The sequence below is a fragment of the Amaranthus tricolor genome, chromosome 12 (assembly GCF_026212465.1).
Source record: "Amaranthus tricolor cultivar Red isolate AtriRed21 chromosome 12, ASM2621246v1, whole genome shotgun sequence".
NCBI classification, from domain to species: Eukaryota; Viridiplantae; Streptophyta; class Magnoliopsida; order Caryophyllales; family Amaranthaceae; genus Amaranthus; species Amaranthus tricolor.
Genome location: NC_080058.1, coordinates 25,493,326 through 25,510,401, shown reverse-complemented (window position 1 = coordinate 25,510,401; position 17,076 = coordinate 25,493,326).

The following is a 17,076-nucleotide window of genomic DNA, read 5'->3' as shown; positions in this document are numbered from 1 at the left end:
TCATTGATCATTGATCCTTTTTCATTCTTCATTGTTCATTCTTCATTGATCATTGATACTTGTTCATTCGTCATCGTTCATTCGTCATTGATCATTGATCCTTGTTCATTCTTCATCGTTCATTCTTCATTGATCATTGATCCTTGTTCATTCTTCATCGTTCTTTCTTCATTGATCATTGATCCTTCTTCATTCTTCATCGTTCATTATTCATTGACCATTGATACTTGTTCATTCTTCATTGATCATTGATCCTTGTTCATTCTTCATCTTTCATTCTTCATTAATCATTGATCCTTGTTCATTCTTCATCGTTCATTCGTCATTGATAATTCATCCTTGTTCATTCTTCATCGTTCATTCTTCATTGATCATTGATCCTTGTTCATTCTTCAACGTTCATTCTTCATTGATCATTGATCCTTGTTCATTCTTCATCGTTCATTCTTCATTGACCATTGATCGTTGTTCATTCATCATTGATCCTTGATCCTTATCCATTCTTCATCGTTCATTCTTCATTGATCATTGAACCTTGTTCATTCTTCATCGTTCATTCTTCATTGATTATTGATCCTTGTTCATTCTTCATCGTTCATTAGTCATTGATAATTGATCCTTGTTCATTCTGCATCGTTCATTCTTCATTGATCATTGATCCTTTTCATTCTTCATCGTTCATTCGTCATTGATCATTGATCCTTGTTCTTTCATCATCGTTCATTCTTCATTGATCATTGATCCTTGTTCATTCGTCATCGTTCATTCTTCATCGATCAATGATCCTTGTACATTCTTCATCGTTCATTCTTCATTGATCATTGGTTCTTGTTCATTCTTCATCGTTCATTCTTCATGGATCATTGATCCTTGTTCATTCTTCATTGATCATTGATCCTTGTTCATTCTTCATCGTTCATTCTTCATTGACCATTGATCGTTGTTCATTCTTCATTAATCATTGATCCTTGTTCATTCTTTATCGTTCATTCTTCATTGATCATTGATCCTTGTTCATTCTTCATCGTTCATTCTTCATTGATTATTGATCCTTGTTCATTCTTCATCGTTCATTCGTCATTGATCATTGATCCTTGTTCATTCTTCATCGTCCATTCATCATTGATCATTGATCCTTGTTCATTCTGCATCGTTCATTGGTCATTGATCATTGATCCTTGTTCATTCTTCATCGTTCATTCTTCATTGATTATTGATCCTTGTTCATTCTTCATCGTTCATTCGTCATTGATCATTGATCCTTGTTCATTCTTCATCGTTCATTCTTCATTGATCATTGATCCTTGTTCATTCTTCATCGTTCATTCGTCATTGATCATTGATCCTTGTTCTTTCATCATCGTTCATTCTTCATTGATCATTGATCCTTATTCATTCTTCACGTTCATTCTTTATTGATCATTGATCCTTGTTCATTCTTCATAGTTTATTCTTCATAGATCATTGGTCCTTGTTCATTCTTCATCGTTCATTTTTCATAGATCATTGATCCTTGTTCATTTTTCATCGTTCATTCGTCATTGACCATTGATCCTTGTTCATTCTTCATCGTTCATTCTTCATCGTTCATTCTTCATTGATCATTGATACATGTTCATTCTTCATCGTTCATTCTTCATTGATCATTGATCCTTGTTCATTCTTCGTCGTTCATTCTTCATTGATCATTGATACTTGTTCATTCTTCGTCGTTCATTCGTCATTGATCATTGATCTTTGTTCATTCTTTATCGTTCATTCTTCTTTGATCATTGATCCTTGTTCATTCATCATCGTTCATTCTTCATTGATCATTGATACTTGTTCATTCTTCATCGTTCATTCGTCATTGATCATTGATCTTTGTTCATTCTTCATCGTTCATTCTTATTTGATCATTGATCCTTATTCATTCTTCCTCATTCATTCTTCATTGATCATTGATCCTTGTTCATTCTTCATCGTTCATTCTTCATTGATCATTGATCCTTGTTCATTCTTCATCGTTCATTCTTCATTGATCATTGATCCTTGTTCATTCTTCATCGTTCATTCGTCATTGATCATTGATCCTAGTTCAGTCTTCATCGTTCATTCTTCATTGATCATTGATCCTTGTTCATTCTTCATTGTTCATTCATCATTGACCATTGATCGTTGTTCATTCTTCATTGATCATTGATCCTTGTTCATTCTTCATCGCTCATTCTTCTTTGATCATTGATCCTTGTTCATTCTTCATCGTTCATTCTTCATTGATCATTGATCCTTGTTCATTCTTCATCGTTCATTCTTCATTGATCATTGATCCTTGTTCATTCTTCATTTTTCATTCTTCATTGATCATTGATCCTTGTTCATTCTTCGTCGTTAATTCTTCATTGATCATTGATACTTGTTCATTCTTCATCGTTCATTCGTCATTGATCATTGATCTTTGTTCATTCTTCATCGTTCATTGTTCTTTGATCATTGATCCTTGTTCATTCTTCATCGTTCGTTCGTCATTGATCATTGATCGTTGTTCATTCTTCATCGTTCATTCTTCATTGATCATTGATCCTTGTTCATTCTTCATCGTTCATTCGTCATTGATCATTGATCCTTGTTCTTTCATCATCGTTCATTCTTCATTGATCATTGATCCTTGTTCATTCGTCATCGTTCATTCTTCATCGACCAATGATCCTTGTTCATTCTTCATCGTTTATTCTTCATTGATCATTGGTCCTTGTTCATTCTTCATCGTTCATTCTTCATTGATCAGTGATCCTTGTTCATTCTTCAACGTTCATTCTTCATTGATCATTGATCCTTGTTCATTTTTCATCGTTCATTCTTCATTGACCATTGATCGTTGTTCATTCTTCATTGATCATTTATCCTTGTTCATTCTTCATCGTTAATTCTTCATTGATCATTGATCCTTGTTCATTCTTCATCGATAATTCTTCATTGATCATTGATCCTTGTTCATTCTTCATTGATTATGGATCCTTGTTCATTCTTCATCGTTCATTCGTCATTCGTCATTGATCATTGAACCTTGTTCATTCTTCATCGTTCATTCTTTATTGATCATTGATCCTTGTTCATTCTTCATCCTTCATTCGTCATTGATCATTGATCCTTGTTCTTTCATCATCGTTCACTTTTCATTGATCATTGATCCTTGTTCATTCTTCATCGTTCATTCGTCATTGACCTTTGATCCTTGTTCATTCTTCATCGTTCATTCTTCATTCTTCATTGATCATTGATCCTTCTTCATTCTTCATCGTTCATTCTTCATTGATCATTGATCCTTGTTCATTTTTCGTCGTTCATTCTTCATTGATCATTGATACTTGTTCATTCTTCATCGTTCATTCATCAGTGATCATTGATCTTTGTTCATTCTTCATAGTTCATTTTTCTTTGATTATTGATCCTTGTTCATTCTTCATTGATCATTGATCCTTGTTCATTCTTCATCGTTCATTCTTCATTGATCATTTATCCTTGTTCATTCTTCATCGTTCATTCTTCATTGATCATTGATCCTTGTTCATTCTTCTTTGATCATTGATCCTTGTTCATTCATCATCGTTCATTCTTCTTTGATCATTGATCCTTGTTCATTCTTCATCGTTAATTCTTCATTGATCATTGATACTTGTTCATTCTTCATCGTTCATTCATCATTGATCATTGATCCTTGTTCATTCTTCATCGTTCATTCTTCATTGATCATTGATCCTTGTTCATTGTTCGTCGTTCATTCTTCATTGATCATTGATAGTTGTTCATTCTTCATCGTTCATTCTTCATTGATCTTTGTTCATTCTTCATCGTTCATTCTTCTTTGATCATAGATCCTTGTCCATTCTTCATCGTTCATTCTTCATTGATCATTGATCCTTGTTCATTCTTCCTCGTTCAATCTTCATTGATCATTGATCCTTGTTCATTCTTCATCTTTCATTCTTCATTGACCATTGATCGTTGTTCATTCTTCATTGATTATTGATCCTTGTTCATTCTTAATCGTTCATTCTTCTTTGATCATTGATCCCTGTTCATTCTTCATCGTTCATTCTTCATTGATCATTGATCCTTGTTCATTCTTCATTGTTCATTCTTCATTGTTCATTCTTCATTGATCATTGATCCTTGTTCATTCTTCATCGTTCATTCTTCATTGATCATTGATCCTTGTTCATTCTTCATCGTTCATTCTTCTTTGATCATTGATCCTTGTTCATTCTTCATCGTTCATTCTTCATTGATCATTGATCCTTGTTCATTCTTCATCGTTCATTCTTCATTGATCATTGATTCTTGTTCATTCTTCTTTGATCATTGATCCTTGTTCATTCTTCATCGTTCATTCTTCTTTGATCATTGATCCTTGTTCGTTCTTCATCGTTCATTCTTCATTGATCATTGATACTTGTTGATACAAATATGGTATCAAAGGTCGGGAACAGCACAAAGGACATGAAGAAACAAGACAGTGCATTGGACTTGTCATCTACGCCAATTGCACATGTAACTCGAAGGGCTCCCATGGATACTTCTCAACAATCAGTCATGGGCCTAAGAACGCTCAAGAAGATCAAGGAAAGCAAGAACATCACAAAGAATAGCAACCAAGTCCCAACAGAACAGACAGACTCCAAGAACAGAGCCACAGAACTACCTAGCGAACAGTTGACCTTGGTGAACCGCCTGAGTTCAGACCGGGACAACTTGGACCGGAAGGAGGGCTGGAATGACATCTCTCTACATGGGCCAAGCCACCAAGGGCCAAGGGTCTTACTAATAGTGCACCAGGAAGACAGTAGAGTAAGCTAAAGGAGGCCTGGTCACCGATTTGTAAATATCAGAAATTTGGCTAAGTGTTTGATGCAAGATGATGCAAGAGCAATCGACTTATTCAAATAGAGTTCATGTATCAAAATTCCTCTAGCAAATACAATGAACTTGCTGATTTCTAGAAACTAAGTTCATCCCCCCTTATACTATTGAAAATCAGCCCCAAAAACTCAAAAATAAAAATAAAAATTAATATTCTGGACCAACATTGCATATTGATGCCACCCTTACTCTTTTGTACCATTTATTTGTATTCTCTGTGACAATCTTGGATTAACATAGAATTTTTTTTTTTTTAAGTTTACGAAGACAATATTGTCCAAAACCATACTTGAAACTTAAAATAAACCATATCCATATGTTAATAAGATTGACATGTGATTTGATTTTGAATAAGTCGATTGCTCTTGCATCATCTTGCATCATCCTTGTTGTAAATATCAGAAATTTGGCTAAGTGTTGAAGCCTTTCTGTTTGTTTCTGTTTGAGTCTTAGCCACGTGTATTGGTCAGTTAATTGTAATGGCTAGTTTAGGATGCAAAGCCTATAAATACATGGGCTCTCTCTGTAATAAGACACGCTTGTACATTGATTTGAGTTGCAATAGCATTCGAGGTATTTTCAGAAAAAGGATTTTTCTGAATTTTGAAGTTTGTTTACAAACTTCTTCAAGGGGTTGCGGAGCAGCCTTTTTGCCGGAGGGAAGTCTTATCACGGAGTGATTTGAATTCTCAAAGGCACCTAGCAATCAAGGCTTCATAACCCTTGCATTGTTTCCTATCCTAGTCCATTCGTAGAACACGGTTAAGGTTTCTATTCACCTTCATCAGAAAAACAAGAAACCCTTTTCTTGGCATGTTTGTGTGAGTCAGTGTGTTGTCCATTGGATTTCTGAGTGTTTGAGTGTTCTCTTGATTAAGATAGCTAAGCCATTTTGATCCTTGCACTACAAAGAATGATTTCCACCCACAAACACGCATCAACTTGGTATTAGAGCCCAGCCACGAATTGGGCAAAGGCTGCACATATTGAAGTTTTGAGGAAAGAGGTTTTATAAGTTTCTGGGTTTCAGAAGAAGGAAGGCATTGGGCGATTTTGGCGCAGAGTGGAAATTTCAATCATCATTGATTCCACGAAATACAGGGAGTGATTCCTCCTATACTTTTCATTTGTCATTTAATTGTTTACTTAAATTCCTTTTTTTCAATTACAATACATACGGATTTCTGGTTTTTGTTGATTCTTGCATTTTTGATTTTCGCATACATTTCATAATCATCATTTTCGTGCATTGCTGGTATCACAATTGTCTCTGGTCAAGTGGATATGACCATGGAGGAAAGATTTGGGATGTTAGAGGAAAATATGAGATTAGTCATGCAAACCCTGAATCAGTTGAGGATCGACCAACAGCAAGATAGAACGCAAAACCCTAATTTGCGACCCTACAAGGATAGAACTGTTAAAATTGATATCCCTGAATTTGACGGACAATCTTATGACCCTGGAAAGTACCTAGAATGGGAGGATAGGATGGATAATTACTTCGAATTCAAGAACACCCCCCCCCCCAAACCAACAGTACAAGCTAGCCAAGATCAAATTGATCAAATCGGCTGCTATATGGTTAGAAGGACTCCAAAAACGTAGGATTAGGGAGGAAAGGGGTAGGATTAACTCTTGGACCAAGCTCAAGAAGCATATGAAAAGGAAGTATGTCCCTACCTCATACAAACAGCAACAATACATCCAACTTAACTCCATGAAACAGGGAACCAAGTCTGTGGATGAGTACAGGAATGAGTGGGAAAGATTGTACGTGCTTTGTGATCCCCATGAGACTGAAGAGATGAGAGTGGGAAGGTTCATAGCTGGGCTAAGGGAGGAAATCAGGGATAGGCTTATGACTACACCTGACCTCACAGTGCACATAGCCAATTTGCAGGCTGTTGAGATTGAGAGGCAAATCAACAGGGCAACCCACTCCCAAACCAGAAGCACAAGGACCTACGCCCCTAGGAATACAAGCACCATCCCTGCACCTAAGAGGGACACACAGAACAGTGGGTTAAAGGCTAGTACTACCAGAGGAGACCCCCCTACCAACCTGATGCGTAACCGGGGTTGATTAGGGCCTTGGTTATGCAAGGATGAATGTGGCGCAGAAGCTTTATTGATTAATACTCACGAAAACTACAAATGATCATGAAAAGAATACGAAACAACCACAAACAGCACCAAGAACTCCGTTCTTGATTTTCTGATGTTGATCACCTGTGACCCTCCTCTATGATCGACTCTAAACTGATATGTACAAAGCCTTCCAGACCTTGCACTCGAGGTTTCCTTAAAGTATCAAGGTTGCTCCACAACTCTTAACGCTCTAAGGATCAAAGGATACTCCGTAGCCTTTGATGAAGTTGCCTCCAACTTCGAAGAAGAAAACAGAAAATCCATTTCTGAAATACCTCTCTATTGATTGATCACATGACAACATACATGAACGTCCTATTACATGGGTGAGGCTATGTATTTATAGAGTTTTGCATCTAAACTAGCCGTTACAAGATGAGGCACTTAATACACGTGGACAAAACAGAATACATAAAACAAGCAAAACACTTAAACAAATCTGAACTATCATATTGTCGAGCAGCCCTCCTTCAGCTCAGCTTCTAGGCCTCCTCGTGGATCTTTAGAGTGGTTTTAGGACATTGATAGCAAGTTCCTAGTGTAGAGATTCCATTCCTACCCTTGGTGGCACAAGATACCATGAAACACGATCTAGACAACGCGTGCTAGGTCAGCTGGTCAGAACACTTTGTTCTGTTCTGATTTGTATGACCTGCTGAGTGGCTGACCTTCACGTCACATTTCAGTGGGTTATCCATGATGCATAGTGATGTTCTTGGGCCAAGGCATGAAGTTCCATGTACCAAGATTCCATTACCACTTTAACCCAGGTCAAGGATACACCGGTTTGGTCTCCACGTGTCGTGCAAGGTGGCCTGGTCGCTAGTTTGCTGCTGTCCTGTTCTGAACCATGAGCTGTTCCCATTTCCATGTTGTTCCCATGTCCATGTGCGTGATGCTGTTCCTAGGTGCTTCCTTGTTCCCAAAACATCCTTGTCCCGCAACCTAACACTTGATGCATTTGCATCAACTCCTCCTTCTTGGAAAAAGAATTGTCCTCAATTCTACATACTCCATGGTTTGCTGAACTAACGCCCAATACAACTAAGGCTTGTTCATGTTCTGGTTTATCAAATGCTCCACATTTGTCCATGCTTAACTTTGTTAATGTCATCTTCTAGACTCAATAAAGGGTGAAAAGAAAAAGAAAAGAAAAGACACGAGGTTTTGGAATTTTGGTGTGCACAAAACAGAAATCAACAGAAACAAACACTACAAATTCAGAATCTGTGTGTTCGACCTTCACTACTGTGAACCCAATCAAACCAACTCCAATGATGATGAAAATTGGTGACAACACAGCTAAAGATGTCTACAAACACTCAGAATTGAAATGACGCAAAAATATTGTGTGGTTTGATCACAAATCAAATTTCACTACACACATACAGTATGAATTATTTCTGTGACCTTTGGTGAAAAACACTTGCGCATCTTTTTTTCCACAACCCTCCTGACTACAAAAAAAGGCTTACCAAAAACTAGACTCAAAATGAATTAATATGAAAAAAAGAAAAAATGAAAAAGACTCAAAAATGAAGGATGAAAAAAATAAAATACAGAAGACTAAAAAAAATTCAGCTATTCTGTATTTTGTATTCAACACAATGAATGGGTTACTCAAGAAACCTATAAAACGTAAGAGAAAGTGAAAAAATGATATGGTTTAATGATTATAAGATAGTGATTGATAATGTGACGGAAAATGAAGGCCAAAGGAAAGAATCTTGATAGGTTTTCGAAGACAACTTACCACAATGCACAGAACTGATCAATTGTGCGCAGTCTGTGAAGAATAATGCATATCTCCTTCGTTACTCCACCAAATCCATTAATTCCAACGCCCAAAGTTCACCAACTCAATGAATAATATGGTGAAAAAACAGTTTTGAAAAATAACATCAAACGGTCCTCCAAATCAATCACGTTTCAAACCCCAAAAACTGACAGAACTGAAAAACATTCCTTCTGTGCGTACCTTGTCCCTTTCGCAAAATGGCTATGATACCAATTTGATGCGTAACCGGGGCTGATTAGGGCCTTGGTTATGCAAGGATGAATGTGGCGCAGAAGCTTTATTGATTAATACTCACGAAAACTACAAATGATCATGAAAAGAATACGAAACAACCACAAACAGCACCAAGAACTCCGTTCTTGATTTTCTGATGTTGATCACCTGTGACCCTCCTCTATGATCGACTCTAAACTGATATGTACAAAGCCTTCCAGACCTTGCACTCGAGGTTTCCTTAAAGTATCAAGGTTGTTCCACAACTCTTAACGCTCTAAGGATCAAAGGATACTCCGTAGCCTTTGATGAAGTTGCCTCCAACTTCGAAGAAGAAAACAGAAAATCCATTTCTGAAATACCTCTCTATTGATTGATCACATGACAACATACATGAACGTCCTATTACATGGGTGAGGCTATGTATTTATAGAGTTTTGCATCTAAACTAGCCGTTACAAGATGAGGCACTTAATACACGTGGACAAAACAGAATACATAAAACAAGCAAAACACTTAAACAAATCTGAACTATCATATTGTCGAGCAGCCCTCCTTCAGCTCAGCTTCTAGGCCTCCTCGTGGATCTTTAGAGTGGTTTTAGGACCTTGATAGCAAGTTCCTAGTGTAGAGATTCCATTCCTACCCTTGGTGGCACAAGATACCATGAAACACGATCTAGACAACGCGTGCTAGGTCAGCTGGTCAGAACACTTTGTTCTGTTCTGATTTGTATGACCTGCTGAGTGGCTGACCTTCATGTCACATTTCAGTGGGTTATCCATGATGCATAGTGATGTTCTTGGGCCAAGGTGATACAAATATGGTATCAAAGACTGGGAACAGCACCAAGGACCTGAAGGAACAAGACAGTGCTTTGGACTTTTCATCTACGCCAAATGCACATGGAACACAAGAGACCCCCATGGATACGCCTCAACAATCAGTTATGGGCCTAAAAACAACTAGCAAGACCAAGGAAGCCAAGAACAGCACAAGGAACAGCAACCAAGCTCCAACAGGACAGACAGGCTCCAAGAACAGAGCCACAGAGCTACCTAGCAAACAGCTGACCTTGGTGAACCGCCTGAGTTCAGACCGGGATCACTTAGACCGGAAGGAGGGCTGGAATGGCATCTCTCTACATGGGCCAAGCCACCAAGGGCCAAGGTTCTTACTAATAGTGCACCAGGAAGACAGTAGAGCAGGCTAAAGGAGGCCTGGTCACCGATTGATAAATATTAGAAATTTGGCTAAGTGTTGCAGCCTTTCTGTTTGTTTTTGTTTAAGTATTTAGCCACGTGTATTTGTTAGTTAATTGTAACGGCTAGTCTAGATCCCAAAGCCTATAAATATATGGGCTCTCATTGTAATAAACACGCTTGTACATTGATTTGAGTTTAATACACTTGAGGTATTATTTTCAGAAAAAGGATTTTTCTGAATTTTGAAGTTTGTTTACAAACTTCTTCAAAGGGTTGCGGAGCAGCCTTTTGGCCGGAGGGAAGTCTTATCACGGAGTGGTTTGAGTTCTCAAAGGCACCCAGCAATCAAGGTTTCATCATCCTTGCATTGTTTCTATCCTAGTTCGCTCATAGTTCACGTTTCACGGTGTTTGTTTTCCCTCATCAGAAAAACAAGAAACTCTTTCTTGGTTGTTTGTGTGAGTCAGTGTGTGTGTTCATTGAATTTCTGCGTGTTTGAGTGTTCCCTTAATCAAGATAATTGTCTTATCTTCATCCTTGCAATACACCCAGCAATTCCCACCCTTGAACACGCATCAACTTGGTATCAGAGCCCAGCCACGAATTGGGCAAAGATAGCACATATTGAGTTTCTGAGGAAAGAGGTTTCATTATTTCTGGGCATTTCAAAGGCAGCAGCATTGGGCGATTTTGAGGCATCGTGGAATTTTTCAATCAATCATTGAATTCACGACATTCAGGGAGTGATCTTCCTATTTCATTTTCATTGTCATTCATTTGTTTTTCATTAATTCGTATTGTCATACACAGAACATTTAATAAATTTCTGAATTTGGGATTCTTGCATTTTCGATTTTCGCATACATTTCATAATCATCATTTTCATGCATTGCTGGTTAAATTAGCTGTCTCTGGTCGAGTGGATATGACCATGGAGGAAAGATTTGGGATATTGGAGGAGAATATGAGATTAGTCATGCAAACCCTAAATCAATTAAGGATCGACAGTCAACAGGACAGAACACCAAACCCTAATTTGCGACCCTACGAGGATAGAACGGTTAAGATTGATATTCCTGAATTCGATGGGCATTCCTATGACCCTGGGAAATATCTTGAATGGGAAGATCGAATGGACAATTATTTTGAATTCAAGAACACACCCCCAGACCAACAGTACAAGCTAGCCAAGATCAAATTGATCAAATCGGCTGCTATATGGTTAGAAGGACTCCAAAAACGTAGGATTAGGGAAGAGAGGGGTAGGATTAACTCTTGGACCAAGCTCAAGAAACACATGAAAAGGAAATATGTCCCTACTTCATACAAACAACAGCAATACATCCAACTAAATGCCATGAAACAGGGAACAAAATCTGTGGATGAGTATAGAAATGAGTGGGAAAGGTTGTATGTGCTTTGTGACCCCCATGAGACTGAAGAGATGAGAGTGCGAAGGTTCATAGCTGGGCTAAGGGAGGAAATCAGGGATAGACTTATGACTACACCTGACCTCACAGTGCACATAGCCAGTTTGCAGGCTGTTGAGATTGAGAGACAAATCAACAGGGCAACTCATTCCCAAACCAGAGGCACAAGGACCTACACCCCAAGGAATGCAAGCACCATCCCTGCACCTAAGAGGGACACACAGAATAGTGGGTTAAAGGCTAGTACTACCAGAGGAGACCCCCCTACCAACCCTAAAGATGTGGTCTGTTTCAAATGTAATGGGAGGGGCCATTACGAAAGAGACTGCCCTAATGCAAGAGCTTTCACCATGAGGGAATGGAATGAAATTAGGCAGGACACCAAACCAAAAAAAATTTTAGTGGCTAAGAATGGGCAGGAAGAGGAGATGTACCCTCCAAATTTGAGTGATGATGATGGCACATACATAGAAGATAAGGAGGGGAAATGGCACAGGTTTGAAGGAGACACAGAAGAGGAGGAGGAAGATGAGGACCTAGAAAGAGTGATGCCTGAGGAAGAACATCTTAGCCTAGTTATTAGGAGGAGCTTTCACACCACACCCTTAGCCAAGAGATCAGACCAGAGGGAAAATATATTCCAAACCAAGTGCAAAATACAGGGGAAAGTGTGTGATCTTATTATTGACAGTGGGAGTGAGTCCAACTGTGTGAGCAGGCAATTAGTGACCGAGCTGAATCTGGATACCAAGCCTCACCCTCACCCTTATAAGATGAAGTGGCTTGACAACAAAGCAAGTGGGTCAGTGAGCAAGCAGTGCTTAGTGAGCTTAACCTTAGGGACTTATGTTGATGAAGTGATGTGTGATGTCTTAGACATGGATGCTTGCCATTTATTGCTTGGGAGACCTTGGCAATATGACAAAAAGACTACCCACAATGGCTACACCAACACTTACACCCTCAAACATGATGGGAAAAAGAAGGAGTTGATTCCCCTGCCCCCACACAGGGCTGTTCCCCCTAAACCAGCTAAGGCACCTATACATCTGATGACTAGAAAGGAATGTGAGAAGGAGATTGAAAGCAGAAAGGAGCTATACCTGTTGATCATGAAAGAAATACAAAATCAGCCCTCTATACCCCCTGAGCTACAGAGTCTGCTTAAGCAATTTGAGGATGTTTTTCCAAGTGACCTACCACCTGGTCTACCCCCTGTGAGAGGCATAGAGCACCAGATTGACCTTATTCCAGGAGCTAGCCTACCTAATAAGCCTGCCTACAGATCCAACCCCAAGGAAACTGAGGAATTACAGAGACAGGTCAATGAGCTAATTCAAAGAGGCTATGTTAGGGAAAGTCTAAGCCCATGTGCTGTACCCACCTTGTTAGTACCAAAGAAAGATGGTACATGGAGGATGTGCATTGACAGTCGCAGCATGAACAATATAACCATTAAGTATAGGTTTCCTATACCAAGGATTGATGACATTCTAGATGAGTTGGGAGGTTCAGAGTGGTTTAGCAAGATAGATTTAAGAAGTGGATACCACCAAATACGAATGAAACAGGGAGATGAATGGAAAACTGCATTCAAGACCAAGTATGGGCTCTATGAATGGCTTGTGATGCCCTTTGGCTTGACTGGAGCTCCTAGCACCTTCATGAGGCTGATGAATGAGGTGCTTAGACCCTTTTTAGGAAAGTTCATTGTAGTTTATTTGGATGACATTCTTGTTTACAGTAGGGGAGTCACAGAACACATAGAACACCTCCACAAATTATTTGAAGTTTTGAGAAAACAGAGGCTTTATGCTAAGCTTGAGAAGTGTAGTTTCCTCCTACCTGAAGTGAGTTTCTTAGGGTACATTGTAGGGAAGAAGGGAGTGAGAGTTGACCCTGCCAAGGTACAGGCTCTACAGGAATGGCCTACACCCACTACCTTGACACAAGTAAGATCTTTTCATGGCTTAGCCTCTTTCTACAGAAGGTTTATAAAGAATTTTAGCTCTGTTTTAGCACCTGTAACAGAGTGTACCAAACAGGGGAGGTTTGAATGGACTCCTGCTGCTCAAAGGGCCTTTGAAACCCTCAAAGAAATGATGTGCAAAGCCCCCATCCTGAAGCTGCCTGACTTTACCAAACCATTTGAGTTGGAGTGTGATGCCAGTGGGGTAGGGATTGGAGCTGTGCTTGTTCAAGAAGGGAGACCTATTGCTTTCTTTAGTGAAAAGTTAAACCACAGTAGGCTGAACTATTCCACTTATGATAAGGAGTTCTATGCAATTGTTAGGGCCTTTGAACACTGGTCTCATTACCTAAGAATTCAACCATTTGTGTTGCACACAGACCATGAGTCCTTGAAGCACATCAATAGCCAGCACAAACTGAACAGTAGGCATGCTAGGTGGGTGGAGTTCATGCAAACGTTTGATTTCTCAGCTAGATACAAGGTGGGAAAGACCAATGTAATAGCAGATGCCCTTAGTAGGAAGCACAGCTTGCTTGGGATAGTAGGATCTAGGATTTTAGGCTTTGAATTCATCAAAGATCAATACTCTGCTTGCTCTGATTTCTCTGAAATTTATCAGTCTTGCAAAGACAGACCTCAAGGATTATTTAGCATTCACCAAGGCTTTTTGTTCAAGGGTAATAGGTTATGCATACCAAAGCTTCCCCTCAGATCTGTTTTGGTAAAAGAGGTGCATGAGGGAAGCATAGCAGGCCATTTTGGAATACAGAAAACATTAGATATGCTTGCTAAACACTTCTATTGGCCCAAGATGCTTGGCACAGTGGGCAAACATGTTTTAAAATGTGAGCCTTGCCTTAAGGCTAAGGTAACTTTTCACAAAGGGGAATATATACCCTTACCTATTGCACACAAGCCTTGGGAACACATTAGTATGGATTTTGTGATGGCTTTGCCTAAGACAAGAAGGGGAAAAGATGCTATAATGGTTGTTGTAGATAGATTTTCAAAGATGTCTCATTTTATTGCATGCACTAAGATAGATGATGCACAACATATTGCAAAATTGTTCTTTGCTGAAATTGTGAGATTGCATGGCATACCCAAAACTATTGTTTCAGATAGAGACAGTAAGTTCCTAAGCCATTTTTGGAGGAGTTTGTGGAAGATGTTGGGCACTAAACTATTGTTTAGCACCGCTTACCACCCACAAACGGATGGCCAAACAGAAGTCACTAATAGGACTTTAGGTACTCTGCTCAGAATTTTGGTAAAGGACAACATTAGGGAATGGGACTTAAAGCTTTGTCATGCTGAATTTGCATATAACAGAGCACCCAGTCAGGCTACCAAATTCTCACCATTTGAATGTGTTTATGGCATCAACCCTTTACTTCCTGTATCCCTCATTAATTTACCTATGTGTGACAGCAAAGGAATAGGAGCTGAGGAGATGATCAAGCAAATGGAAGCAGTCCACAAACAAGTGCATGATAACCTGGAAAGCACAAGTGCAAAGTACAAAAAGAAAGCAGACAAGCACATGAGAATCAAACAAGCCATCAAAAAAGGAGATCTTGTATGGGTGTACCTGAGGAAAGAAAGATTCCCCCAGCTCAGGAGGAACAAATTGATGCCCAGAGCCATAGGCCCCTATCCAGTAAAGAAGAAGTATGGGGAGAATGCATTTGAAGTTCAGATCCCAGCAGAGTACAATATCTCCCACACATTCAACATCGGAGATTTGACTCTACATGAACCTGCACAAGAATTGAGGACAATTCTCTCCCAAGAGGGTGGAGTTGATACAAATATGGTATCAAAGACTGGGAACAGCACCAAGGACCTGAAGGAACAAGACAGTGCTTTGGACTTTTCATCTACGCCAAATGCACATGGAACACAAGAGACCCCCATGGATACGCCTCAACAATCAGTTATGGGCCTAAAAACAACTAGCAAGACCAAGGAAGCCAAGAACAGCACAAGGAACAGCAACCAAGCTCCAACAGGACAGACAGGCTCCAAGAACAGAGCCACAGAGCTACCTAGCAAACAGCTGACCTTGGTGAACCGCCTGAGTTCAGACCGGGATCACTTAGACCGGAAGGAGGGCTGGAATGGCATCTCTCTACATGGGCCAAGCCACCAAGGGCCAAGGTTCTTACTAATAGTGCACCAGGAAGACAGTAGAGCAGGCTAAAGGAGGCCTGGTCACCGATTGATAAATATCAGAAATTTGGCTAAGTGTTGCAGCCTTTCTGTTTGTTTTTGTTTAAGTATTTAGCCACGTGTATTTGTTAGTTAATTGTAACGGCTAGTCTAGATCCCAAAGCCTATAAATATATGGGCTCTCATTGCAATAAACACGCTTGTACATTGATTTGAGTTTAATACACTTGAGGTATTATTTTCAGAAAAAGGATTTTTCTGAATTTTGAAGTTTGTTTACAAACTTCTTCAAAGGGTTGCGGAGCAGCCTTTTGGCCGGAGGGAAGTCTTATCACGGAGTGGTTTGAGTTCTCAAAGGCACCCAGCAATCAAGGTTTCATCATCCTTGCATTGTTTCTATCCTAGTTCGCTCATAGTTCACGTTTCACGGTGTTTGTTTTCCCTCATCAGAAAAACAAGAAACTCTTTCTTGATTGTTTGTGTGAGTCAGTGTGTGTGTTCATTGAATTTCTGCGTGTTTGAGTGTTCCCTTAATCAAGATAATTGTCTTATCTTCATCCTTGCAATACACCCAGCAATTCCCACCCTTGAACACGCATCACAAGGCATGAAGTTCCATGTACCAAGATTCCATTACCACTTTAACCCAGGTCAAGGATACACCGGTTTGGTCTCCACGTGTCGTGCAAGGTGGCCTGGTCGCTAGTTTGCTGCTGTCCTGTTCTGAACCATGAGCTGTTCCCATTTCCATGTTGTTCCCATGTCCATGTGCGTGATGCTGTTCCTAGGTGCTTCCTTGTTCCCAAAACATCCTTGTCCCGCAACCTAACACTTGATGCATTTGCATCAACTCCTCCTTCTTGGAAAAAGAATTGTCCTCAATTCTACATACTCCATGGTTTGCTGAACTAACGCCCAATACAACTAAGGCTTGTTCATGTTCTGGTTTATCAAATGCTCCACATTTGTCCATGCTTAACTTTGTTAATGTCATCTTCTAGACTCAATAAAGGGTGAAAAGAAAAAGAAAAGAAAAGACACGAGGTTTTGGAATTTTGGTGTGCACAAAACAGAAATCAACAGAAACAAACACTACAAATTCAGAATCTGTGTGTTCGACCTTCACTACTGTGAACCCAATCAAACCAACTCCAATGATGATGAAAATTGGTGACAACACAGCTAAAGATGTCTACAAACACTCAGAATTGAAATGACGCAAAAATATTGTGTGGT